We start from the raw sequence: 27,976 nt of genomic DNA on the forward strand, positions 1-27,976 counted from the left end.
TGGGGGAAGGGGGACTAGGAAGGACAGCCTGGTGGAAGGGGGACTAGGAAGGACAGTCTGGGGAAGGGGGACTAGGAAGGACAGCCTAGGGGAAGGGTGACTAGGAAGGACAGTCTGGGTAAGGGGGACTAGGAAGGACAGCCTGGGGAATGAGGACTAGAAAGGAAAGTCTGGGGGAAGGGGGACTTGGAAGGACAGCCTGGGGGAATGAGGACTAGGAAGGACAGTTTGGGGGAAGGGGGACTAGGAAGGACAGCCTGGGGGAAGGGGGACTAGGAAGGACAGTCTGGGGAAGGGAGACTAGGAAGGACAGCCTGGGGGAATGAGGACTAGGAAGGACAGTCTGGGGGAAGGGGGACTAGGAAGGACAGCCTGGTGGAAGGGGGACTAGGAAGGACAGTCTGGGGAAGGGGGACTAGGAAGGACAGCCTAGGGGAAGGGTGACTAGGAAGGACAGTCTGGGTAAGGGGGACTAGGAAGGACAGCCTGGGGAATGAGGACTAGGAAGGAAAGTCTGGGGGAAGGGGGACTAGAAAGGACAGCTTGGGGGAAGGGGGAGTAGGAAGGACAGCCTGGGGGAATGAGGACTAGGAAGGACAGTCTGGGGGAAGGGGGACTAGGAAGGACAGCCTGGTGGAAGGGGGACTAGGAAGGACAGTCTGGGGAAGGGGGACTAGGAAGGACAGCCTAGGGGAAGGGTGACTAGGAAGGACAGTCTGGGTAAGGGGGACTAGGAAGGACAGCCTGGGGAATGAGGACTAGGAAGGAAAGTCTGGGGGAAGGGGGACTAGAAAGGACAGCTTGGGGGAAGGGGGAGTAGGAAGGACAGTCTGGGGAAGGGGGAGTAGGAAGGACAGTCTGGGGGAAGGGGGACTAGGAAGGACAGCCTGGGGGGAGGTGGACTAGGAAGGACAGCCTGGGGGGAGGGGGACTAGGAAGGACAGCCTGGGGGGAGGGGGACTAGGAAGGACAGTCTGGGGGAAGGGGGACTAGAAAGGACAGACTGGGGGAAGGGGGGACTAGAAAGGACAGACTGGGGAAAGGGGGACTAGAAACGACAGCCTGGGGGAGGGGGACTAGGAAGGACAGCCTGTGGGAAGGGGGACTACAAAGGACAGCCTGTGGGAAGGGGGACTACAAAGGACAGTCTGGGGGAGGGGGACTAGGAGGCACAGCCTGGGAGGAGGGGGACTAAGAAGGACAGTCTGGGAGAAGGGGGACTAGGAAGGACATCCTGGGGGAGGGGGACTAGGAAGGACAGCCTGTGGGAAGGGGGACTACAAAGGACAGTCTGGGGGGAGGGGGACTAGGAAGGACAGCCTGGGAGGAGGGGGACTAGGAAGGACAGTCTGGGGGAAGGGGGACTAGGAAGGACAGTCTTGGAGGAGGGGGACTAGGAAGGACAGCCTGGGGGGAATTAGGACTTGGAAGGACAGCCTGGGGTAATGAGGACTAGGAAGGACAGTCTGGGGGAAGGGGGACTAGAAAGGACAGTCTGGGGGAATGAGGACTAGAAAGGACAGCCTGGGGGAAGGGGGGCTAGGAAGGTCAGACTGGGAGGAGGGGTACTAGGAAGGACAGTCTGGGGGAAGGGGGACTAGGAAGGACAGTCTGGGGGAAGGGGGACTAGGAAGGATAGTCTGGGGGAAGGGGGACTAGGAAGGACAGCCTGGAGGGAGGGGGACTAGGAAGGACAGCCTGGGGGAAGGGGGACTAGGAAGGACATACTGGGGGAATGAGGACTAGGAAAGACAGCGTTTGGGAAGGGGGACTAGGAAGGACAGCCAGGGGGAAATGAGGACTAGGAAGGACAGTCTGGGGGAAGGGGGACTAGGAAGGATATTCTGGGGGAAGGGGGACTAGGAAGGACAGTCTGGGGGAAGGGGGACTAGGAAGGACAGCCTGGGAGGAGGGGGACTAGGAAGGACAGCCTGGGGGCAATTAGGAAGGACAGCGTTTGGGAAGGGGGACTAGGAAGGACAGCCAGGGGGGAATGAGGACTAGGAAGGACAGTCTGGGGGAAGGGGGACTAGGAAGGATAATCTGGGGGAAGGGGGACTAGGAAGGACAGACTGGGGGGAGGGGGACTTGGAAGGACAGTCTGGGGGAAGGAGGACTAGGAAGGACAGCCTGGGGGAATGAGGACCAATGGCCCGTACACATGAGTTGAAAATTGGCAGGGAATTTTCGGCCAACGTCCAATCGGCTGCTTTTCGGCTTGTTAGTATGGTACTTCCGACACCCGACTCCGACTTTTCGGCCGAAAAAAATCTGGTGTGCAGGTTATAAAATTTCTGTTGGCTGTCAACACAACGGCCGATTTTCCGTCAGTCAGTACAGATTTCGGCAGACAAAAATCTACTAATCGGAACACGCATGATCGGAAGCAAATAACGACCCGGAAGAATATTCTCAAGAAAACTAGCCATTTTATCAAGAAAGAACTTTCGTCTCGCGGCAGTCCAAAAAATATATGAAATGCGGAGCACATGCTTATCTTGGTAAATGTGAGAAGAAGGAAGATGCTGCTCATAATTCTATACTTTACAATTAAAGAGGCGTGTGTTCTGTTATGATGATGATAATGATTTGTCTATTCTATATGGTGCATGTATTTTTAAACTTAAATATTTTAAACTCTTCACCATTCTCTTTGTTTTATGACTGCAAAGATCTAACTATTGATGTGTCCCTTTCTTCATTTTGGAATTAATATATAAAACATATATTGCTGCTTACTCCCAATATCCTACATTTAAAAAAAATAAAGATAGGCAAGTATTTTATTAACTAAATCAAGAATTTACAACATAAATATATAAATACTCCCCGTATTGAAAATATTAAAATAAAAAAGGACATTTCCTCCTCATAGAAACTATAAATAAATAAAAAGGGGTAACACAAATAACAGGTTCGAAATTAGGGGCATTTACAACTGGAAATACCTGTAATCATGTGACCATGATGGGAGGTGGGGATCAGGAGGGGCATATTGCCACTGACTGCCATGTGGCATTTGTGGCTAGGGTGGAGGTGGTGGCTGGGGTTGCTGTGGTGGAGGTGGAGGGGATGGGTGAGAATCGGAGAGGTGTGTGTGTTCCTCCAATTCTGCTCTATGCAGCACCTGCATGATCAGGAGCTCTGCCCTTTGGCGCTGCGGCACCTTCAATTTACGGAGCTTGTTTGCCGTGAGAAGGCCAAATGCTTCCTCCTCGTCTGGCTTTCTCTTGAGGGCAGTGTTAATTTTGGCAGCAAATTTCAATTTAGTTTTAGTCTTAGGACTAAAATGGCATTTTAGTTTTAGTCCCATTTTAGTCTTCTGCAAGACCCCCTACTGAGGAAGTCGTGATGCGAAAGCATAAGACACCACGCATATAGGGGACGGAGACCTGGACGGACGTGCGGCCACCCACCAGCACGGCTCCCGACAGCTACTGTTTTTGGCGTATACGGTCCGCACAAGCCCATTGTACTTTGAATGTGAATCAATTAAAGGATAATAGCAGTGTACACTTAGATGCCTCATTATCTTTATTCACATATCATGTCCATGGAATGGTGAGAGGTCGATCCAGGAAGTGGCATTTTTTGAGGATTCAATGCTGGTTTAATGCTTCAGTGAGGTGAGAGGCCATCTGGTGGCTAAACGGTGGTGGTTTCACTTGCACTTTTATATGGAAACATCTATCAAGCGCTTTATTGAATTTTAAACCACGGTTATATTTATATTTTAGTGGACTTTTATGCACTTTACTTTGAATGCACTTTATTGACATTATATATTGCACCCAAGAGGAATATATATTGCACTGTAAGTGAGTTTATTGATTTATATGATGCACATTGTCACTTTATTTGATTTTATATAGCGCTGTATACATATTTGTCTATAGTTCATTTCTCCCGTTAGTGAAGGAGGTTCTATATAGCTGCTGTATTTTCTTTATTTCTTAATGATTGGGTCTTAACACTATACCACTTTATATTTAATTGCGCTGATTTACCTTTTTGCACAGTCTTCTGCAAGTGTTTTAATTTTAGTCGTATTTAGTCGACTATAACTCCAGTACATTTTAGTCGACTAAAACGTCCTACATTTTAGTCGACTAAAACGTCCTACATTTTAGTCGACTAAAACTTATTTTAGTCATCTATAATCGACTGGGTGTAGTTCAATTGTAATTTGTAATGCATTATTTAAGCATTTCTCTACAATTTCCAAACTCATTATATACTACTGCTGGTCCTGGAGTGAAAAATCTAACATGTTATTATTTATGGTATTAAGCTTTGAGCATGCCCCAGTGTTAATTTTGGCAGCAAATTTCGATTTAGTTTTAGTTATAGTCTTTTGACTAAAATGCCATTTTAGTTTTAGTCGTATTTTAGTCTTAGTTGTATTTCAGTCATCTAAATTGTTTTTAGTTTTAGTCGTATTTTAGTCGACTAAAATTGTGTTAATTTAGTCGACGAAAATGTTTTAGTCGGTTTTAGTCTACTAAATTAACACTGCTTGAGGGCTATAGAGGCCTGGCTGAGAAACTCCGTTGTGATCTGGTCCACATTTTTTTGCTTCAGGCGCCGTTTTGCAGGAGTTGTGGGTGGATCCAGACGCCTCCACAGACTCCTGGCTGACACCTGCCTCCTCCACAGTGACACTTTCCTTTTGATGAAAAGAACAATTTATTAGAATGTAATAGTGTACTGTATATAAAAAGTCATGTTTGTTGGATTATTTGAACCAAATAGCAGATTTTACATAAAGGGTGAATTATTGTCTAGAGAATATTTTTTTTCCATCATTATGTTTATTGCAGACAATATATTGTGAAATGCTATACCTGTGTCAAATTGGGCTCCAGGATCTCTTCCTCCTGGCTGGCATCACATGAGCCCTCTCCCGACGTGGAAGGGAGCGTGGACAGAGATGGGCTTGATTCCTCATGTTCCGTCAGGAACCGCAGGCTCTCGAAATACCATAGCCTGGGTACGTATATGTCCTCAGCAGCAGCTCCAGACTTCTCAGTTTTTTTTATTTTATTCAGCTCCCTTTTATATGTTGTTCTTAGGTTCCCTATTTTGCTTTTAACATAATTGATGTCGGCATTAGGGCAAATTGGTTTGCACATTTCCAACAATTTTAAATATGCCTTGTTTTTTTTTTTTTGTTTATTAGAATAATCCTTGCTCTTGATCTTCCACAAACAGGGCAGTTTTCTGTACTCATCAATAAAGCTTTGCAGAAACTCAGGAGAGGTGAATTTATCCACCATGGTGATGATGTACAGTATATGCCTGCAAAACACAACACAAAGAGCATGTATTTTGTCACATAATACAGATAGGCCCAATATAAGCTGTATAGGGCCAAAAACACCCGCTTTTGAATCAAAAGTCGTACCTTTGTTTGTGGTGAAGAATCGTGGTTCGCCGATCGATCGTGCTCCTCCAAACGATCTGTCCGATAGCGAATCGTCGACCGCAAGATCTGGCGTCCTTTAACCACTTAAGCCCCGGAAGATTTTACCCCCTTCCTGACCAGGGGGTATTTTGCGATTCGGCACTGCGTGATTTTAAGGGACAATTGCGGGGTCGTGCGATGCTGTACCTAAACAAATTTGACGTCCTTTTTTTCCCCACAAACAGAGCTTTCTTTTGGTGGTATTTGCTATACATATGCACTGTTACTGTAAAATGACACTGGTAGTGAAGGGGTTAACTTTTTTGAGAGGGAGGGGCAGTGTGTGTCCCTAGGGGCGTGATTCTAACTGTGATTGGCTGTGGCTTGAGGTGTAGGAACAATGATCAACGGTCCTACATAGTAGAACCGTATGATCACTGTTCCTACACAGGGGAGAATGACAGGCGGCTTGTTTACATCAGCCGCCTACCTTTCTCCCGCTGTCACGGACGATCGTGAGTGAGCGGCGGACATCGGGTCCGCCGCTCACACGCGTGGGGGGGGGTCCGTGACCGTGCGGGAGCGCGCCTCCGGCGGCGCGCGCTCGCTCCCTAGAGCCTCACAGGCTAGTGACGTACCGTTGCGTCACTTTGCCTGTGAGGGGCTGACCGCCACAGTATATGTACTTGCGGCGGTCGGCAAGTGGTTAAAGACAGCGCATGCGTCAACTCCGCCTCCAGTGGCGCACTGACGCAGGGGCGTTTACGTGCCGAATATTAGGCTGCATGCGACACACACGTGAGTCGGCGGAAGATTCGTTGCGGAGATGGCAGAATCGCGGAGTTCAACAAGTGAAGGCTGAAGTGGTTGGGCAAAAAAAAAAGCAAAAGCAACACCTATGAGCAAGGGTGAAATGGTGGAGATGGTGGCCATTCTTGAGAAGAATGATTATGATGGCAGGCTGCAGAGCTATGAAAGGCCCAACTCCAGAAAAGACCGAATTCTGTCTGGATAAGGTGTTAGCATCTTTAAAGAAAATTTATGGTGTTGAGCGATCAAAAGACCAAATACGAAAAACATGGTCAGATTTGAAGCATCGGGAGCAAGAACAGCTTGGTCACATACAGTACATCATATTTAAAAAAAAAGTAAGTTTTTTTTATTTTATCAAGCAATATGTTTTGGGTCGATTTGGTGTATATTGTATACAAATGTATAGATTATAATGTATATGAAAACTTTCCATTTTTTTATTTTATTGGTCATGTCTTGATTTGATTGATCTATTGATGATTTATTTGTATATTACATTAAAAAACAGGAATCCACAGTAAACTATATATGCATTTGATTGCAAAGAATTTTCTTTATTGCAAAGAATTTTCTTACAAAAAACTCATATTTGTTCCATAATCTTTTTGTAACCTTTAAATAGGGCAAAAACGAAAATGACATGAAAAATCAAGGCAAAAGATGAGGAGAGGTGAATCGACAGTGTCAGCTCCATCCATATTGGATGAAGAACCAGAGGACATGGGCCCAGATGCTGTCACACATTCCCAAAAAGGTCATTGTTTCCTATGCTGAGTCAAACATTAATGTCCCTACTTTTTAGGAGATAACCATGTACATGTCTGAATATTTTATATGAAAATAGCTGTCAAGCAGTGCACCATGTCCTAGCAAATTTCCCTCCTGTGAATTTTATTACATGCAACATTTTTATTATTATGTAGATAAAGACAGTAGTTCAGAGTGCAGCATGGTGGAGAAAACAATTGTGCAGCCACCACAGCAACAGCAAGGTTGGTAGGCACAGATTTTTTTGTAGTGGGATACTAAAAATATGTTTATTTGCGATGATTGTTTAACCTTCTATTGTTGGATTTCATAAAAAATGGACATTGCAGAGGTTCCCTCATTTGATCCATGGGATGTGTCACCTCCAGCCGGATCGGATGTGGAAATTTCAGATGCAAGATCCCCTGCCAGCATTCCGAAGATAATTGAAAGCTCTTCTTCAAATAATCCAGATCAGGAAACAAGTGTTGGGGAGCCAGTTTTGTGCCCAAGTAAGTATTTTTAAAATGTTGTTTCAAGTGTATTTCTCGTTTGGTGTATTCGATGTAATGCTTCAAAGGAACTACCTGTTTGCTAAATAATGTGAATCAGGTGCGCAAAACTTATAAATTATGTGTCAATTATATAATCATATAGTGACAAATCTTCTAAAGTTTTCTCCATTTGTGTAGACTTGTCACTATATGATTATATATTTGACACATTATTTAGAAGTTTTGAGCACCTGAATCACATTTTATACCAAACATATATTTTCTAAGTTTGCAGGTTTTCTTATTGTTCATGCACACTTTCTTTACACAACATCACTGTTTGCTACATTAGCAAGGTGTGAAACCATACAGTGCTAATGTACATATTAGAAAGTGCATTACCATGGGGGAGGAAGAGGTGTAGGTAGTGAACTATTTGTGTCAACAGGTGGAATCGTTTATGAGCCACAGACACCAGTGTAAAGAGAACATAATGTTTGCAATGTGTACTTTCCTAGTAGTATAGGTGTCATGAGGGCAAGCTGGTTACACACAACAATGCACAGGGTAGGTATTAACTCTTCATTAGTTTAATATGAACTGGACCCCAAATGTTTAGATATTATGACCTCATCTAGTTGCTTGGCATGTACTTAATATATGATTTTTTATTAACAGGTCATGTTATTCCTAGTTGCACAATAGCCAGGATGACAGTTGAGGCTCTACAATGTTGCTCTGAGCTGGAGAAAATGAAGGAGGCTGCTACAACCTTACAAAAAAAAAATGCGTGACTTTGTTGACATGCTTGCAAAATTTTAAGCTTATGTATTTATATCTTTTATTGGTTTTTATTGGGATCTTTTTGTTTTTCCCGATGTTCTCAATTTTATGGCCTATTTTTTGGCCAATACATCCATCATCATCTGTAAAAGGTGTCCCCAAGTTTGTTACAGTTTTAGACAGGGCTCCTATGCATATGAAGCACTTTACACCACCCTAACCCTGTGAATGTTTTATATTAAAAAAAATTTACACTCAACAATGTGTGTTCGAATCTTTCTTTGACTTTCGGTGGGGGGGGGGGGGGGGCAGGTCTAAAGCTGGGTAAAGTAGCACAAAATGTATGATGGCTGTCCTGTTCATATATTTGCATGTTAATTAAAGCAGTTTTGATTGTGTGCATAATTATCAGCTGGCCAAAATGTTTGTTCCTTCAGGACCAGTGGACATCTAAGAAGTGATATTCACTAGTACACTGAATGCACAATGATATCTGTGAACTGAGTGGCAATCAGTCTACAAAAATACAGGTTCTATTTAAAGTACTAGCACTCCTAGGATTCTATATGGCATTGAGATGGGCAGTAGCAATCAGTGTAGGGAGATCAGTGTAATATATAGTGTATTGCAGCTTCGTTTGTCTATTTCACTTTACATTACCTATATATAACACTTATATCTCTACACTGAGCAAGTTTCACATAACACTGACATCTCCTTACATTGGTGGGCAGTGAGAAGGATGTCATAAATGAACACAACATAACAGGTGGAGGTAAGTTGTTATTACACTAATGTATTACCAAAAATATATAGTATGGGCACCTTCTGGCCAATGACCACCAATGTAAGGTGACATTGGATGAACCTTTGGTGTGACCTACTTCTCAATGTGAGAGGGTTTGTAGAAATTAACAGGGGTGCAGAAGGCCCTTGTATTTACACCACTGGTAAACAAAACACACATGGCCATAATCGCTTTTGAACAGCTGGGGAGAGACAACAGTAGATAAACACACTGATGAATGTATTAACCCTTCTAAAGTCACACATATATAACACATGATGAACCCAAAAAATGTTGTTTTTGATATGTGCCCAAATTATTAGAAGACACAATACAGAATCATTGCAATTTTTTTTATTATTGCAGAAATATTAGTAGATTTCTCAAAATTATCATGTGTCTGGCGGTAATTCCTGCCACGAAACAGCCCCTCTCCCCACAAAATATTCAAGATATTTTTGTCGGATATCACAGGCACTTTGGGATGCCAATCCTGAACAGCCGACTTCCACTGAGGTCATGGACTCTACTTGCACACGTGGTTGTGCCTCTCCACTTGGCCCTGGCATGGCAGGGTCAGTATCCACTTGCTGCAAAGTTATATAGTTCTCAGCATTCCTGCATAAATAGTTGTGTAAAATGCAGCAACACAGGACCACGTGATCAATTTTGTAGAGTGCCAGGTGAATGGAAGTCAGGAATATCCGAAAAGGGTTCGACATGATCCCGAAGGCATTCTCCAAAGCTCTGCGAGCTCTGGACAACCTGTAATTGAAGATCCTTTGCCTGGGGGTGAGGTTCCTCTAAGGGAAGGGCTTCATAAGATGCTCCCCAAGCACAAAAGCTTCATCTGCCACAAACACAAAACTGAGCCCCTCAATGGTTTGCTCCCTGGATGGCAAGTTCAGAGTGCCATTATGAAGGCGACGAGCGAACTCGGCCTGCTCAATAACTCCCCCATCCAAATTGCGGCCATTTTTGCCAATATCCAAAAAAAGGAACTCATAGTTAGCATTAACTATGGCTAGCATTACTATACTAAAAAAAACCTTTATAATTGTAATAATATGAGCCAGAATTCGGAGGGGGGACAATGCGGACGTGCTTCCCATCTATAGCACCCCCACAATTGGGAAAATTCCACTGTTCCTGGAATTGAGCAGCAATCTCCAGCCATTGCTCTGCGTTTGAAGGAAACTGTGGGGAAAAAAAGAAAATACAATAAGTGCTTGAGCACATCACATTATTACACACACATTTGTCTGTTAAATGCTTATGCAACTTTAAGATAAAAACAACAGGAAGACAATCTTTAGCATTTTGGGGTATAACATCTACATACATTTATTTTGCACCTCCTAATGTGATAATATTGTAATTCACCAGCTAGAGCTTTGGTATATGCTGACTTTTACATTTAGCATGGGTGGGTGGGTGGGTAAGTAAAACTATACCTTTATACATCAATAAGGGCTTGTGGCCACTGAAAGTTTTAACATCATTACATAAACATACACAATCATAGGTTGCAATGGATGGACTGATGTCTTTAAGATAAATCATAAACTAGGTACTAAAACATTTGCAAAGGAATAATTGGTTCAGGGAAAGTCAGAAAATGACACAGATTCAATATACTGTTAACAGGCAATGCGTTTTGGGACACATAGGAGAGAATGCTGGGGTGGTTACTGGGTCATTTTAGAAATGGTTAATATAATATAAATCTTTACTACTATGTGCATACGGACCGAGGGTAGTTACAAAATAATGACAGTTGTAATTTGATGTACATCCAAAATAAGCAAAATTCGGGTGAGATGACTAATACATGTAATGTAATCTAAAAAATAAAACATACCTTGATATAGTCCTTCTGCAAGACTTTGATGATAGCAGAGCAGGTCTCAGGGATGATGACTCCAAGAGCTTGGGGGGAGATGCCTGTGGTGAACTTGAGATCCTGCAGGCTTCTCCCTGTTGCAAGATATCTCAAAGTCGCAATTAACCTTTGCTCAGGAGTAATTGCAACCCGCATACACGTATCCTGCTTCAGAAAATAGGGGGACACCAGGGCAAGAAGACGGTGAAAGATGGGATCCGTCATCCTCAAATAATTCCTGAAGTCATCAGGATTATTTTCCTGGAGCTCCCTCAGCAAGGACATGTGTGAAAATTGATCACGGTTAAGCAACCAATTTTTGGTCCAGGAGGTCCGCTTCTTCTTCCTCTTGCTCATAACTCGGCTCAGAGCCATAACTCCAAGCCCAACTACAGCAAGAGTCTAATCCTCGGTCTCCGTAATAAATTCTCGAACGATGTCTCGGAAACTAGCGAAATGTCGTCAACCAAACAAATGCTACCGAAATCAGCGCGAGATGCCCAGAAGGGTCACGGCCAAACACTCACTTCCTCTTTTGTAGCGGCAGACGTGCGCCGAATGTGCGTTGAACGTAGTGACGTCATTTTCTGTCGGCCGACAAAAGTCCAGGGCAAGTCTAGAGCACATTTCAACCGACAACCAACAAACACGATAGCACTGGACAAAAGACGGCCGATCATTCGGCCGACAATAGGTGCGTGTGTACGGGGCTTTACTACCTATCACACTTTTGAAGTCCATGAAATGCCAAGATGGCACAAAACCCCCCCAAATGACCCCATTTTGCAAAGTAGACAATCCAATCTATTTTCTGAGAGGCATGGTGAGTATTTTGCAGCTCTAATTTTTTTGGGAAAATGAAGAAAAACAGGAAAATGCATTTTTTATTCCTCTTTTTTCAATTTCCAAAACTTTGTGACAAAAAGTGAGATCTGCAAAACACTCAACATGCCTCTATGCAAATAACTTAGGGTGTCTACTTTCCGAAAAGGGGTCATTGGGGGGGGGGGGGGTAGTGCTGTCTTGGCATTTCATGGCCTCCGAAACTGTGATAGGTAGTCAGGAGTGAAATCAACAATTTACGCCCTTGGAAAGCCTGAAAGTGGGGGTTGGTTTTCGGGGTCCTGTACTCGGCTAGACTGCAAAAAAGTCTCACACATGGGGTATCCCTGTACTCAGGAGAAGCAGCAGAATGTATTTTGGGGTGTCATTTCACATATACCCATGGCATGTGTGAGCAATATATCATTTACTGACAACTTTGTGAAAAAAAAATATATATACATATATATATATATTTCCCGGAACTTGCGGCAAAATATAAAATATTCCATGGACTCACCATGCCTCTCAGAAAATAGCTTGGGGTGTCTACTTTCCAAAATGGGGTCATTTGGGGGGGGGTTGTGCTATGTTGGAATTTTAGGGCCTCCGAAACAGTGATAGGTAGTCAGGAGTGAAATCAACAATTTACGCCCTTGGAAAGCCTGAAAGTGGGGATTGGTTTTCGGGGTCCTGTACACGGCTAGACTGCAAAAAAGTCTCACACATGGGGTATCCCTGTACTCAGGAAAAGCAGCACAATGTATTTTGGGGTGTCATTTCACATATACCCATGGCATGTGTGAGCAATATATCATTTACTGACAACTTTGTGTAAAAAAAAAAATATATATATATATATATATATATATATATATATATTTTCCATGGACTCACCATGCCTCTCAGCAAATAGCTTGGGGTGTCTACTTTCCAAAATGGGGTCATTTGGGGGGGGGGGGGTTTAAGCTATCTTGGAATTGGTGACATGCACAATTTACGCCATTAGAAAACCTGAGAGTGTTGATTGGATTTCGTGGTCCTGTACACAGGTAGGCTCCCAAAAAGTCTCACACATGGGGCATGCCCATACTCAGGAGAAGTGGCAGAATGTATTTTGGGGTGTCATTCCACATATACCCATGTCATGTGTGAGAAATTTATCTTTTAGTGACAACGAACGTTGTGTAAAAAAATAAAAAAATAAAAAAATTGTAATTTTCCCAAAACTTGTGGCAAAATATAAAATATTCCATGGACTCACCATGCCTCTCAGCAAACAGCTTGGGGTGTCTACTTTCCAAAATGGGGTAATTTGGGGGGGTTTTGTGGTATCTTGACATTTCAGGGCTTCCTAAACCGTTATAGGTAGTGAGAAAATGCAATGAAAAATGCACGCCCTTCGAAATTCTGATGGTGGTGATTTGTTTTCGGGGTCCAGTACACTGCTAGGCTTTTTTTGTTTATATCGCAAAAAATAAAAAGCGCAGAGGTGATCAAATACCACCAAGAAAGCTCTGTTTGTGGGAAAAAAAAGGACATAAATTTAGTTTAGGTACAGCATTGCATGACTGCGCAATTGTCAGTTAAAGTCACGAAGTGCCAAGTTGAAAAAAGGGGTCTGGTCAGGAAGGGGGTAAAATCTTCCGGGGCTTAAGTGGTTAAACTAAAATTGGTCGTCTGGGGACGGACGATAAAAATTTTGGTGTTTGTCCCTGAAAATGTCGGCATCGGCTGCTGAAAGTTGTGTACACACAGCCGAAAATCGGACGATTTCACCTCGGAGGGGAATTTTCTACTAGTGTGTATACACCCCACTTTAACAAGTTGTTCCATTATCTTCGGGGGAGAATTGTATGCTGGAGGTCAGGGGGGTCAAACTCAATTTCATCACAGACTGCCCTCAAAGGACCGGCTGTATCTGTCAGACTGGATGTCCAGATTATCCCCCTCCCCCCTTACATCATATGTGGGGTCAAAGCCCCCCCACCATCTGAAGTCACGAGTCCTCCACCCTGCCTTGCATCGCAGTGCACCCCCACCATCTGATGTCAGGAGTCCCCCACCCTCCCCTACATCACAGTGCACCCCCCCATCTGATGTCAGGAGTCCCCCACCCTCCTTTACATCGCAGTGCACCCCCCCACCATCTGAAGTCACGAGTCCTCCACCCTCCCCTACATCACAGTGCACCCCCCCATCTGATGTCAGGAGTCCTCCACCCTCCTTTACATCACAGTGCACCCCCCCCACCATCTGAAGTCACGAGTCCTCCACCCTCCCCTACATCACAGTGCACCCCCCCCACACCATCTGAAGTCACGTGTCCTCCACCCTCCCCTACATTAAAGTGCACCCCCCCATCTGATGTCAGGAGTCCCCCACCCTCCTTTACATCGCAGTGCACCCCCCCCCACCATCTGAAGTCACGAGTCCCCCACCCTCCCTTACATCACAGTGCACCCCCCCACCATCTGATGTCACGTGTCCCCCACCCTCCTTTACATCGCAGTGCACCCCCCCCACCATCTGATGTCACGTGTCCCCCACCCTCCTTTACATCACAGTGCACCCCCCCACCATCTGAAGTCACGAGTCCCCCACCCTCCTTTACATCGCAGTGCAGCCCCCCACCATCTGAAGTCACGAGTCCCCCACCCTCCTTTACATCGCAGTGCAGCCCCCCACCATCTGAAGTCAGGAGTCCTCCACCCTCCCCTACATCACAGTGCACCCCCCCCCCACCATCTGAAGTCACGAGTCCCCCACCCTCCCTTACATCACAGTGCACCCCCCCACCATCTGATGTCACGTGTCCCCCACCCTCCTTTACATCGCAGTGCACCCCCCCCACCATCTGATGTCACGTGTCCCCCACCCTCCTTTACATCACAGTGCACCCCCCCACCATCTGAAGTCACGAGTCCCCCACCCTCCTTTACATCGCAGTGCAGCCCCCCACCATCTGAAGTCAGGAGTCCTCCACCCTCCCCTACATCACAGTGCACCCCCCCCCCACCATCTGAAGTCACGAGTCCCCAACCCTCCTTTACATCGCAGTGCACCCCCCCCCCACCATCTGAAGTCACGAGTCCTCCACCCTCCCCTACATCACAGTGCACCCCCCCCACCATCTGATGTCACGTGTCCCCCACCCTCCTTTACATCGCAGTGCACCCCCACCCCTGCCGTGTGCTGCTGCCAGGAGGAAGCTGGCTGTGGAGTTGAGAAGCAGAAAGTACAGGGTCTGGAGGAGGACTAAAGGAGGGCCAGAGTCTGCTGAATGCTAAGACCAGGGGGAGGTGGTGAAGAGGAGGTGCTGTGGCTGCATGGAGAAGTACAGGATCTGGAAGAGGAATTCTGTCCTCCTCTCTGCTTCTGACTGCTGAGACAGGGGAAGGGGGGGGGGGGTCAGATACAAGCCTCTCTGTGACTGAAAGGAGAAGTGCAGGATCTGTAAGAGGAGTTCTGTCCTCCTCTCTGCTTCTGACTGCTGAGATAGGGGAAAGGGGGGGGGGGTAGTCAGACACGAGCCTCTCTGTGGCTGCATGGGGAGGTGCAGGATCTGTAGGAGGAGTTCTGTCCTCCTCTCTGCTTCTGACTGCTGAGACAGGGGAAGGGGGGTCAGATACAAGTCTCTCTATGGCTGCATGGGGAGGTGCAGGATCTGTAGGAGGAGTTTTTTTCCTTTCTGCTTCTGACTGCTGAGACAGGGGAAGGGGGGTCAGATACGAGCCCCTCTGTGACTACATGGGGAGGTGCAGGATCTGTAGAAGAAGTTCTGTTCTCTTCTCTGCTGCTGGCTGCTGAGACAGGGGGGGGTGTCAGATACGAGCCTCTCTGTGGCTGCAAGGAAAAGTGCTGGATCTGTAAGAGGAGTTCTGTCCTCCTCTCTGCTTCTGACTGCTGAGACAGGGGAAGGGGGGTCAGATACGAGCCTCTCTGTGACTACATGGGGAGGTGCAGGATCTGTAGAAGAAGTTCTGTTCTCTTCTCTGCTGCTGGCTGCTGAGACAGGGGGGGGGGGTCAGATACGAGCCTATCTGTGGCTGCATGGAGAAGTGCTGGATCTGTAAGAAGAGTTCTGTCCTCCTATCTGCTTCTGACTGCTGAGACAGGGAAAGGAGGGGGCCCAGATACAAGCTTCTCGTGGCTGCATGGAGAAGTGCAGGATCTGTAAGAGGAGTTCTGTCCTCCTCTCTGCTTCTGACTGCTGAGACAGGGGAAGAGGGGGGGTCAGATATGAGCCTCTCTGTTACTGAATGGAGAAGTGCAGGATCTGTAAGAGGAGTTCTGTCCTCCTCTCTGCTTCTGACTCCTGAGACAGGGGAAGGGGGGGGGGGTCAGATACGAGCCTCTGTGGCTGCATGGGGAGGTGCAGGATCTGTAAAAGGAGTTCTGTCCTCCTCTCTGCTTCTGACTGCTGAGACAGGGGAAGGAGGAGGGTCAGATATGAGCCTCTCTGTGGCTGCATGGAGAAGTGCAGAATCTGTAAGAGGAGTTCTGTCCTCTCTGCTTCTGACTGCTGAGACAGAGGAAGGGGTGGGGGTCAGATACAAGCCTCTCTGTGACTGAATGGAGAAGTGCAGGATCTGTAAGAGGAGTTCTGTCCTCCTCTCTGCTTCTGACTGCTGAGACAGGGGAAAGGGGGGGGGGGGTAGTCAGATACGAGCCTCTCTGTGGCTGCATGGGGAGGTGCAGGATCTGTAGGAGGAGTTCTGTTCTCCTCTCTGCTTCTGACTGCTGAGACAGGGGAAGGGGGGAGTCAGGAACCTCTCTGTGGCTGCATGGAGAAGTGCAGGATCTGTAAGAGGAGTTCTGTTCTCCTTTCTGCTTCTGAGACAGGGGAAGGGGGATCAGATACGAACCTTTCTGTGACTATATGGGGAGGTGCAGGATCTGTAGAAGAAGTTCTGTTCTCTTCTCTGCTGCTGACTGCTGAGACAGGGGAGGGGGGGTCATATACGAGCCTCTCTGTTGCTGCATTGGGAGGTGCAGAATCTGTAGGAGCAGTTCTGTTCTCTTCTCTGCTTCTCACTGCTGAGACAGGGGAAGGGGGGGAGGGGTCAGATACGAGCCTCTCTGTGGCTGCATGGGGAGGTGCAGGATCTGTAGGAGGAGTTCTGTTCTCCTCTCTGCTTCTGACTGCTGAGACAGGGGAAGGGGGTCAGATACAAGCCTCTCTGTGGCTGCATGGGGAGGTGCAGGATCTGTAGGAGGAGTTTTGTCCTCCTCTCTGCTTCTGACTGCTGAGACAGGGGAAGGGGGGGAGTCAGGAACCTCTCTGTGGCTGCATGGAGAAGTGCAGGATCTGTAAGAGGAGTTCTGTTCTCCTTTCTGCTTCTGACTGCTGAGACAGGGAAGGGGGGTCAGATACGAGCCTCTCTGTGACTACATGGGGAGGTGCAGGATCTGTAGAAGAAGTTCTGTTCTCTTCTCTGCTGTTGGCTGCTGAGACGGGGGGGGGGTCAGATACGAGCCTCTCTATGGCTACATGGAGAAGTGCAGGATCTGTAAGAGGAGTTCTGTCCTCCTCTCTGCTTCTGACTGCTGAGACAGGGAAAGGAGGGGGCCAGATACGAGCATCTCTGTGGCTGCATGGAGAAATGCAGGATCTGTAAGAGGAGTTCTGTCCTCCTCTCTGCTTCTGACTGCTGAGACAGGGGAAGGGGGGTCAGATATGAGCCTCTCTGTGGCTGCATGGAGAAGTGCAGGATCTGTAAGAGGAGTTCTGTCCTCCTCTCCACTGCTGACTGCTGAGACAGGGGAAGGGGGGTCAGATACGAGCCTCTCTGTGACTGAATGGAGAAGTGCAGGATCTGTAAGAGGAGTTCTGTCCTCCTCTCTGCTTCTGACTGCTGAGATAGGGGAAAGGGGGGGGGGTAGTCAGACACGAGCCTCTCTGTGGCTGCATGGGGAGGTGCAGGATCTGTAGGAGGGGTTCTGTCCTCCTCTCTGCTTCTGACTGCTGAGACAGGGGAAGGGGGGTCAGATACAAGTCTCTCTTTGGCTGCATGGGGAGGTGCAGGATCTGTAGGAGGAGTTTTTCTCCTTTCTGCTTCTGACTGCTGAGACAGGGGAAGGGGGGTCAGATACGAGCCTCTCCGTGACTACATGGGGAGGTGCAGGATCTGTAGAAGAAGTTCTGTTCTCTTCTCTGCTGCTGGCTGCTGAGACAGGGGGGGGGGGTGTCAGATACGAGCCTCTCTGTGGCTGCAAGGAGAAGTGCTGGATCTGTAAGAGGAGTTCTGTCCTCCTCTCTGCTTCTGACTGCTGAGACAGGGGAAGGGGGGTCAGATACAAGCCTCTCTATGGCTGCGTGGGGAGGTGCAGGATCTGTAGGAGGAGTTCTGTCCTCCGCTCTGCTTCTGACTGCTGAGACAAGGGAGGGGGGTCATATATGAGCCTCTCTGTGGCTGCATTGGGAGGTGCAGGATCTGTAGGAGCAGTTCTGTTCTCTTCTCTGCTTCTGACTGCTGAGACAGGGGGAGGGGGTCAGATACGAGCCTCTCTGTGGCTGCATGAAGAAATGCAGGATCTGTAGGGGGAGTTCTGTCCTCCTCTCTGCTTCTGACTGCTGAGACAGGGGAAGGAGGAGGGTCAGATATGAGCCTCTCTGTGGCTGCATGGAGAAGTGCAGAATCTGTAAGAGGAGTTCTGTCCTCTCTGCTTCTGACTGCTGAGACAGAGGAAGGGGGGATCAGATACAAGCCTCTCTGTGACTGAATGGAGAAGTGCAGGATCTGTAAGAGGAGTTCTGTCCTCCTCTCTGCTTCTGACTGCTGAGACAGGGGAAAGGGGGGGGGGGTAGTCAGATACGAGCCTCTCTGTGGCTGCATGGGGAGGTGCAGGATCTGTAGGATGAGTTCTGTTCTCCTCTCTGCTTCTGACTGCTGAGACAGGGGAAGGGGGGGAGTCAGGAACCTCTCTGTGGCTGCATGGAGAAGTGCAGAATCTGTAAGAGGAGTTCTGTTCTCCTTTCTGCTTCTGAGACAGGGGAAGGGGGGTCAGATACAAACCTCTCTGTGACTATATGGGGAGGTGCAGGATCTGTAGAAGAAGTTCTGTTCTCTTCTCTGCTGCTGACTGCTGAGACAGGGGAGGGGGGGTCATATACGAGCCTCTCTGTTGCTGCATTGGGAGGTGCAGAATCTGTAGGAGCAGTTCTGTTCTCTTCTCTGCTTCTCACTGCTGAGACAGGGGAAGGGGGGGAGGGGTCAGATACGAGCCTCTCTGTGGCTGCATGGGGAGGTGCAGGATCTGTAGGAGGAGTTCTGTTCTCCTCTCTGCTTCTGACTGCTGAGACAGGGGAAGGGGGGTCAGATACAAGCCTCTCTGTGGCTGCATGGGGAGGTGCAGGATCTGTAGGAGGAGTTTTGTCCTCCTCTCTGCTTCTGACTGCTGAGACAGGGGAAGGGGGGGGGGAGTCAGGAACCTATCTGTGGCTGCATGGAGAAGTGCAGGATCTGTAAGAGGAGTACTGTTCTCCTTTCTGCTTCTGACTGCTGAGACAGGGAAGGGGGTCAGATAGGAGCCTCTCTGTGACTACATGGGGAGGTGCAGGATCTGTAGAAGAAGTTCTGTTCTCTTCTCTGCTGTTGGCTGCTGAGACAGGGGGGGGGGTCAGATACGAGCCTCTCTGTGGCTACATGGAGAAGTGCAGGATCTTTAAGAGGAGTTCTGTCCTCCTCTCTGCTTCTGACTGCTGAGACAGGGAAAGGAGGGGGCCAGATACGAGCTTCTCTGTGGCTGCATGGAGAAATGCAGGATCTGTAAGAAGAGTTCAGTCCTCCTCTCTGCTTCTGACTGCTGAGACAGGGGGGGGGGGGGTCATATACGAGCCTCTCTGTGGCTGCATTGGGAGGTGCAGGATCTGTAGGAGCAGTTCTGTTCTCTTCTCTGCTTCTGACTGCTGAGACAGGGGAAGGGGGGTCAGATATGAGCCTCTCTGTGGCTGCATAGAGGGGTGCAGGATCTGTAGGAGGAGTTTTGTCATCCTCTCTGCTTCTGACTGCTGAGACAGGGGAAGGGGGGGGGGTAAGATACAAGCTTCTCTGTGACTGCATGGAGAAGTGCAGGATCTGCCAGAGGAGTTCTGTCCTCCTCTCTGCTTCTGACTGCCGAGACAGGGGAAGGGGGGGGTCAGATTCAAGCTTCTCTGTGACTGCATGGAGAAGTGCAGGATCTGTAAGAGGAGTTCTGTCCTCCTCTCTGCTTCTGACTGCTGAGACAAGGGAAAGGGGGTCAGATATGAGCCTCTCTGTGGCTGCATGGAGAAGTGCAGGATCTGTAAGAGGAGTTCTGTCCTCCTCTCTGCTTCTGACTGCCGAGACAGGGGAAGGGGGGGTCAGATACGAGCCTCTCTGTGACTGCATGGAGAAGTGCAGGATCTGTAAGAGGAGTTCTGTCCTCCTCTCTGCTTCTGACTGCTGAGACAGGGGAAGGGGGGTCAGATATGAGCCTCTCTGTGGCTGCATGGAGAAGTGCAGAATCTGTAAGAGGAGTTCTGTCCTCCTCTCTGCTTCTGACTGCTGAGACAGGGGAAAGGGGGAGGGGGTAGTCAGATATGAGCCTCTCTGTGGCTGCATGGGGAGGTGCAGGATCTGTAGGAGGAGTTCTGTTCTCCTCTCTGCTTCTGACTGCTGAGATTGGGGAAAAGGGTCAGATACAAGCCTCTCTGTGGCTGCATGGGGAGGTGCAAGATCTGTAGAGGAGTTTTGTCCTACTATCTGCTTCTGACTGCTGAGACAGGGGAAGGGGGGGTCAGATAAAAGCTTCTCTGTGACTGCATGGAGAAGTGCAGGATCTGTAAGAGGAGTTCTGTCCTCCTCTCTGCTTCTGACTGCTGAGACAGGGGAAAGGGGGTCAGATATGAGCCTCTCTGTGGCTGCATGGAGAAGTGCAGGATCTGTAAGAGGAGTTCTGTCCTCCTCTCTGCTTCTGACTGCCGAGACAGGGGAAGGGGGAGGGGGGTCAGATACGAGCCTCTCTGTGACTGCATGGAGAAGTGCAGGATCTGTAAGAGGAGTTCTGTCCTCCTCTCTGCTTCTGACTGCTGAGACAGGGGAAGGGGGGTCAGATATGAGCCTCTCTGTGGCTGCATGGAGAAGTGCAGGATCTGTAAGAGGAGTTCTGTCCTCCTCTCTACTGCTAACTGCTGAGACAGGGGAAGGGGGGTCAGATACGAGCCTCTCCTTGGCTGCATGGAGAAATGCAGAATCTGATGGAGGAGTTCTGTCCTCCTCTCTGCTTCTGACTGCTGAGACAGGGGAAAGGGGGGAGGGGGTAGTCAGATATGAGCCTCTCTGTGGCTGCATGGGGAGGTGCAGGATCTGTAGGAGGAGTTCTGTTCTCCTCTCTGCTTCTGACTGCTGAGACTGGGGAAGGCGGAGTCAGGAACCTCTCTGTGGCTGCATGGAGAAGTGCAGGATCTGTAAGAGGAGTTCTGTTCTCTTCTCTGCTTCTGACTGCTGAGACAGGGGAAGGGGGGTCAGATACAAGCCTCTCTGTGGCTGCATGGGGAGGTGCAGGATCTGTAGAGGAGTTTTGTCCTACTATCTGCTTCTGACTGCTGAGACAGGGGAAGGGGGGGGTCAGATACAAGCTTCTCTGTGACTGCATGGAGAAGTGCAGGATCTTTAAGAGGAGTTCTGTCCTCCTCTCTGCTTCTGACTGCTGAGACAGGGGAAAGGGGGGTCAGATATGAGCCTCTCTGTCGCTGCATGGAGAAGTGCAGGATCTGTAAGAGGAGTTCTGTCCTCCTCTCTGCTTCTGATTGCCGAGACAGGGGAAGGGGGGGGGGTCAGATACGAGCCTCTCTGTGAATGCATGGAGAAGTGCAGGATCTGTAAGAGGAGTTCTGTCCTCCTCTCTGCTTCCGACAGCTGAGACAGGGGAAGGGGGGGTCAGATACGAGCCTCTCTGTGACTGCATGGAGAAGTGCAGGATCTGTAAGAGTAGTTCTGTCCTCCTCTCTGCTTCTGATTGCCGAGACAGTGGAAGGGGGGGGGGTCAGATACGAGCCTCTCTGTGAATGCATGGAGAAGTGCAGGATCTGTAAGAGGAGTTCTGTCCTCCTCTCTGCTTCCGACAGCTGAGAAAGGGGAAGGGGGGGTCAGATACGAGCCTCTCTGTGGCTGCATGGAGAAGTGCAGGATCTGTAAGAGAAGTTCTGTACTTCTCCCTTCTCCTGACTGCTGAGACAGGGGAAGGAGGAGGGTCAGATACGAGCTTCTCTGTGGCTGCATGGAGAAATGCAGGATCTGTAAGAGGAGTTCTGACCTCCTCTCTGCTTCTGACTGCTGAGACAGGGAAAGGAGGGGGGTCAGATACAAGCTTTTCTGTGGCTGCATGGAGATATGCAGGATCTGTAAGAAGAGTTCAGTCCTCCTCTCTGCTTCTGACTGCCGAGACAGGGGAAGGGGGGGGGGGGGTCAGATACAAGCTTCTCTGTGACTGCATGGAGAAGTGCAGTATCCGCCAGAGGAGTTCTGTCCTCATCTCTGCTTCTGACTGCCGAGACAGGGGAGGGGGGGGCAGATACAAGCTTCTCTGTGACTGCATGGAGAAGTGCAGGATCTGTAAGAGGAGTTCTGTCCTCCTCTCTGCTTCTGACTGCTGAGACAGGGGAAGGGGGGGTAAGATACAAGCTTCTCTGTGACTGCATGGAGAAGTGCAGGATCTGTAAGAGGAGTTTTGTCCTCCTCTCTGCTTTTGACTGCCGAGACAGGGGAAGGGGGGGGGTCAGATACAAGCTTCTCTGTGACTGCATGGAGAAGTGCAGGATCTCTAAGAGGAGTTCTGTCCTCCTCTCTGCTTCTGACTGCCGAGACAGGGGAAGGGGGGGGGGGCAGATACAAGCTTCTCTGTGACTGCATGGAGAAGTGCAGGATCTGCCAGAGAAGTTCTGTTCTCCTCTCTGCTTCTGACAGCTGAGACAGGGGAAGGGGGGTCAGATATGAGCCTCTCAGTGTCTGCATGGAGAGGTGCAGGATCTGTAGGAGGAGTTTTGTCCTCCTCTCTGCTTCTGACTGCTGAGACAGGGGAAGGGGAGGGGGGTTAGATACGATCCTCTCTGTGGCTGCATGAAGAAGTGCAGGATCTGTAAGAGGAGTTATGTCCTCCTCTCTGCTTCTGACTGCTGAGACAGGGGAAGGGGGGTCAGATATGAGCCTCTCTGTGGCTGCATGGAGAAGTGCAGGATCTGTAAGAGGAGTTCTGTCTTCCTCTCTACTGCTGACTGCTGAGACAGGGGAAGGGGGGTCAGATACGAGCCTCTCCTTGGCTGCATGGAGAAGTGCAGAATCTGTAAGAGGAGTTCTGTCCTCCTCTCTGCTTCTGACTGCTGAGACAGGGGAAAGGGGGAGGGGGTAGTCAGATATGAGCCTCTCTGTGGCTGCATGGGGAGGTGCAGGATATGTAGGAGGAGTTCTGTTCTCCTCTCCTTCTGACTGCTGAGACTGGGGAAGGGGGAGTCAGGAACCTCTCTGTGGCTGCATGGAGAAGTGCAGGATCTGTAAGAGGAGGTCTGTTCTCTTCTCTGCTTCTGACTGCTGAGACAGGGGAAGGGGGGTCAGATACAAGCCTCTCTGTGGCTGTATGGGGAGGTGCAGGATCTGTAGAGGAGTTTTGTCCTATTATCTGCTTCTGACTGCTGAGACAGGGGATGGGGGGTCAGATACAAGCTTCTCTGTGACTGCATGGAGAAGTGCAGGATCTGTAAGAGGAGTTCTGTCCTCCTCTCTGCTTCTGACTGCTGAGACAGGGGAAAGGGGGGTCAGATATGAGCCTCTCTGTGGCTGCATGGAGAAGCTCAGGATCTGTAAGAGGAGTTCTGTCCTCCTCTCTGCTTCTGACTGCCGAGACAGGGGAAGGGGGGGTCAGATACAAGCTTCTCTGTGACTGCATGGAGAAGTGCAGGATCTGTAAGAGGAGTTCTGTCCTCCTCTCTGCTTCTGACTGCTGAGACAGGGGAAAGGGGGGTCAGATATGAGCCTCTCTGTGGCTGCATGGAGAAGTGCAGGATCTGTAAGAGGAGTTCTGTCCTCCTCTCTGCTTCCGACAGCTGAGACAGGGGAAGGGGGGGGGGCAGATACAAACCTCTCTGTGACTGCATGGAGAAGTGCAGGATCTGTAAGAGTAGTTCTGTCCTTCTCCCTTCTTCTGATTGCTGAGACAGGGGAAGGAGGAGGGTCAGATACAAGCCTCTCTGTGGCTGCATGGAGAAGTGCAGGATCTGTAAGAGGAGTTCTGTCCTCCTCTCTGCTTCTGACTGCTGAGACAGGGAAAGGAGTGGGGTCAGATACAAGCTTTTCTGTGGCTGCATGGAGAAGTGCAGGATCTGTAGGGGGAGTTCTGTCCTCCTCCCTGCTTCTGACTGCTGAGACAGGGGGGGGGGGTCATATACGAGCCTCTCTGTGGCTGCATTTGGAGGTGCAGGATCTGTAGGAGGAGTTCTGTTCTCTTCTCTGCTTCTGACTGCCGAGACAGGGGAAGGAGGGGGGGTCAGATACGAGCCTCTCTGTGACTGCATGGAGAAGTGCAGGATCTGTAAGAGGAGTTCTGTCCTCCTCTCTGCTTCTGACAGCTGAGACAGGGGAAGGGGGGGTCAGATACGAGCCTCTCTGTTGCTGCATGGAGAAGTGCAGGATCTGTAAGAGAAGTTCTGTCCTTCTCCCTTCTTCTGACTGCTGAGACAGGGGAAGGAGGAAGGTCAGATACGAGCTTCTCTGTGGCTGCATGGAGAAGTGCAGGATCTGTAAGAGGAGTTCTGTCCTCCTCTCTGCTTCTGACTGCTGAGACAGGGAAAGGAGGGGGGTCAGATACGAGCTTTTCTCTGGCTGCTTGGAGACATGCAGGATCTGTAAGAAGAGTTCAGTCCTCCTCTCTGCTTCTGACTGCTGAGGCAGGGGAAGGAGGCGACTCAGATGCAAGCTTCTCTGTGGCTTTATGGAGAAGTGCAGGATCTGTAAGAGGAGTTCTGTCTTCCTCTCTACTTCTGACTGCTGAGACAGGGAAAGGAGTGGGGTCAGATACAAGCTTTTCTGTGGCTGCATGGAGAAGTGCAGGATCTGTAGGGGGAGTTCTGTCCTCCTCCCTGCTTCTGACTGCTGAGACAGGGGAGGGGGTCATATACAAGCCTCTCTGTGGCTGCATTGGGAGGTGCAGGATCTGTAGGAGGAGTTCTGTTCTCTTCTCTGCTTCTGACTGCTGAGACAGGGGAAGGGGGGAGGGGTCAGATACGAGCCCCTCTGTGGCTGCATGAAGAAATGCAGGATCTGTAGGTGGAGTTCTGTCCTCCTCTCTGCTTCTGACTGCCGAGATAGGGGAAGGGGGGGGGGTCAGATACAAGCTTCACTGTGACTGCATGGAGAAGTGCAGGATCTGTAAGAGGACTTCTGTCCTCCTCTCTGCTTCTGACAGCTGAGACAGGGGAAGGGGGGGTCAGATACGAGCCTCTCTGTGGCTGCATGGAGAAGTGCAGGATCTGTAAGACAAGTTCTGTCCTTCTCCCTTCTTCTGACTGCTGAGACAGGGGAAGGAGGGGGGTCAGATACAAGCTTCTCTGTGGCTGCATGGAGAAGTGCACGATCTGTAAGAGGAGTTCTGTCCTCCTCTCTGCTTCTAAATGCTGAGACAGAGGAAGAGGGGGGGGGGTCAGATAAAAGCTTCTCTGTGACTGCATGGAGAAGTGCAGGACCTGTAAGAGGAGTTCTGTCCTCCTCTCTGCTTCTGACTCCTGAGACAGGGGAAAGGGAGGTCAGATATGAGCCTCTCTGTGGCTGCATGGAGAAGTGCAGGATCTGTAAGAGGAGTTCTGTCCCCCTCTCTGTTTCTGATTGCCGAGACAGGGGAGGGGGGGGTTCAGATACAAGCTTCTCTGTGACTGCATGGAGAAGTGCAGGATCTGTAAGAGGACTTCTGTCCTCCTCCCTGCTTCTGACAGCTGAGACAGGGGAAGGGGGGGGGGGTCAGATACGAGCCTCTCTGTGGCTGCATGGAGAAGTGCAGGATCTGTAAGACATGTTCTGTCCTTCTCCCTTCTTCTGACTTCTGAGACAGGGGAAGGAGGGGGGTCAGATACGAGCTTCTCTGTGGCTGCATGGAGAAGTGCAGGATCTGTAAGAGGACTTCTGTCCTCCTCTCTGCTTCTGACAGCTGAGGCAGGGGAAGGGGGGGGGGTCAGATATGAGCCTCTCTGTGGCTGCATGGAGAGGTGCAGGATCTGTAGGAGGAGTTCTGTTCTCTTCTCTGCTTCTGGCTGCTGAGACAGGGGAAGGGGGGGGTCAGATACGATCCTCTCTGTGGCCGCATGAAGAAGTGTAGGATCTGTAAGAGGAGTTCTGTCCTCCTCTCTGCCTCTGACTGCTGAGACAGGGGAAGGGGGGTCAGATACGAGCCTCTCTGTGGCTGCATGAAGAAATGCAGGATCTGTAGGGGGAGTTCTGTCCTCCTCTCTGCTTCTAACTTCTGAGACAGGGGAAGGGGTGGTCATATACGAGCCTGTATGGAGAAGTGCAGGATCTGTTAGAGGAGTTATGTCCTCCTCTCTGCTTCTGCCTGCTTAGACAGGGGAAGGAGGGGGGGTTAGATACGATCCTCTCTGTGGCTGCATGAAGAAGTGCAGGATCTGTAAGAAGAGTTCTGTCCTCCTCTCTGCTTCTGACTGCTGAGACAGGGGAAGGGGGGGTCATATACAAGCTTCTCTGTCCTGCATGGAGTGGTGCAGGATCTGTAGGAGGAGTTTTGTACTCTTCTCTGCCTCTGACTGCTGAGACAGGGGAAGGGGGGGGGGGTCAGATACGAGCCTCTCTGTGGCTGCATGGAGAGGTGCAGGATCTGTAAGAGGAGTTCGGTCCTCCTCTTTGCTTCAGACTGCTGAGACAGGGAAAGGGGGGTCAGATACGAGCCTCTCTGTGGTTGCATGAAGAAGTGCAGGATCTGTAAGAGGAGTTCTGTCCTCCTCTCTGCCTCTGACTGCTGAGACAGGGGAAGGGGGGTCAGACACGAGCCTCTCTGTGGCTGCATGAAGAAATGCAGGATCTGTAAGAGGAGTTCTGTCCTCCTCTCTGCTTCTGACTGCTGATACAGGGGAAGGGGGGTCATATACAAGCTTCTCTGTCCTGCATGGAGTGGTGCAGGATCTGTAGGAGGAGTTTTGTACTCTTCTCTGCCTCTGACTGCTGAGACATGGGAAGGGGCGGGGGGTCAGATACGAGCCTCTCTGTGGCTGCATGGAGAAGTGCAGGATCTGTAAGAGGAGTTCTGTCCTCCTCTCTACTTCTGACTGCTGAGACAGGGAAAGGGGGGGTCAGATACGAGCCTCTCTGTTGCTGCATGGAGAGGTGCAGGATCTGTAGGAGGAGTTCTGTCCTCCTCTCTACTTCTGATTGCTGGAACAAGGTGACAATGCAGGGGTTGCCACAGGGGCAGTAGAGGTGTGAGGGCCACATGAAAGGACCTAAAGGGCCCAGGGGTGATCAAAGGGTTGAGTGTGAGCCTAGGGGGTGTTTACTATCTGTATGGGGGAGGGACTTATGGAATCAACATAGAGACCCGTGTTCCTAAATAGCAGGAACACAGGAGCTCTGTGTTCTTTCCTGACAGAACAACGGTCTGCTGTGTTTACATTCTCTCTCAGCAGGGAGCACTCGCAGGTGCCTGGCAGCAATTGGGGCCAATGGCCTCATGGATCGGCCTCCCTGCTTTCTAATGGGGCGGGCGCGTTCCTCTGGGGGTGCAGGTGCAACCACGGGAGCGCTTCCGTCAACTGCCATACAGGTAGGGTGGTTCGCGCAGCCGAGCCAGCCTGCTGCAGTATATGTGCGGCGGGCGGTCGGCAAGTGGTTAAACAACTGCAGTATCAGGCTGCAACATAAGTCTGAATCATGTCTGAATGCTCTGTAGTCTAGGAAGGATCCAGGTCTTCCAGTGGTCTTCCTTTGGCTTTCCAGTGGTCTTCCTGTGGTCTTCCTGTGGCCTTGTAGCGGATGAAGGACTTGTTGGTCAGTCAGAATAGGCAGATGGACCCTTTTTGTTATAGCAGTTAATGGATCTTCTGGTTGCCAGGTAGGGATTTATCATTTCAATCTGCACCTCCCATGAACTGATTGCATTTGTGTCCCAGACTGCGCCTTCCCTGGATTTCCACTGAGGGGTCTTGGTGGATGGAAGAAAGGACATAGACTTCCATCTCATCCTTCTATTGAAGGACCAAAATGTCCTCATTGTTCAAACTTGCTGAC

General features: G+C 49.5%; 1 pseudogene across 1 annotated transcript in view; it reads right to left on the reverse strand.

The window, feature by feature from the left end:
- The window catches only part of LOC309545902, a 1,177,957-nt pseudogene that overhangs the window by 494,317 nt on the left and 655,664 nt on the right, over window positions 1–27,976 (reverse strand). The window lies entirely within an intron of this gene.

This window comes from Pelophylax lessonae (genome assembly GCF_965119305.1).
Source record: "Pelophylax lessonae genome assembly, chromosome: 2".
NCBI classification, from domain to species: Eukaryota; Metazoa; Chordata; class Amphibia; order Anura; family Ranidae; genus Pelophylax; species Pelophylax lessonae.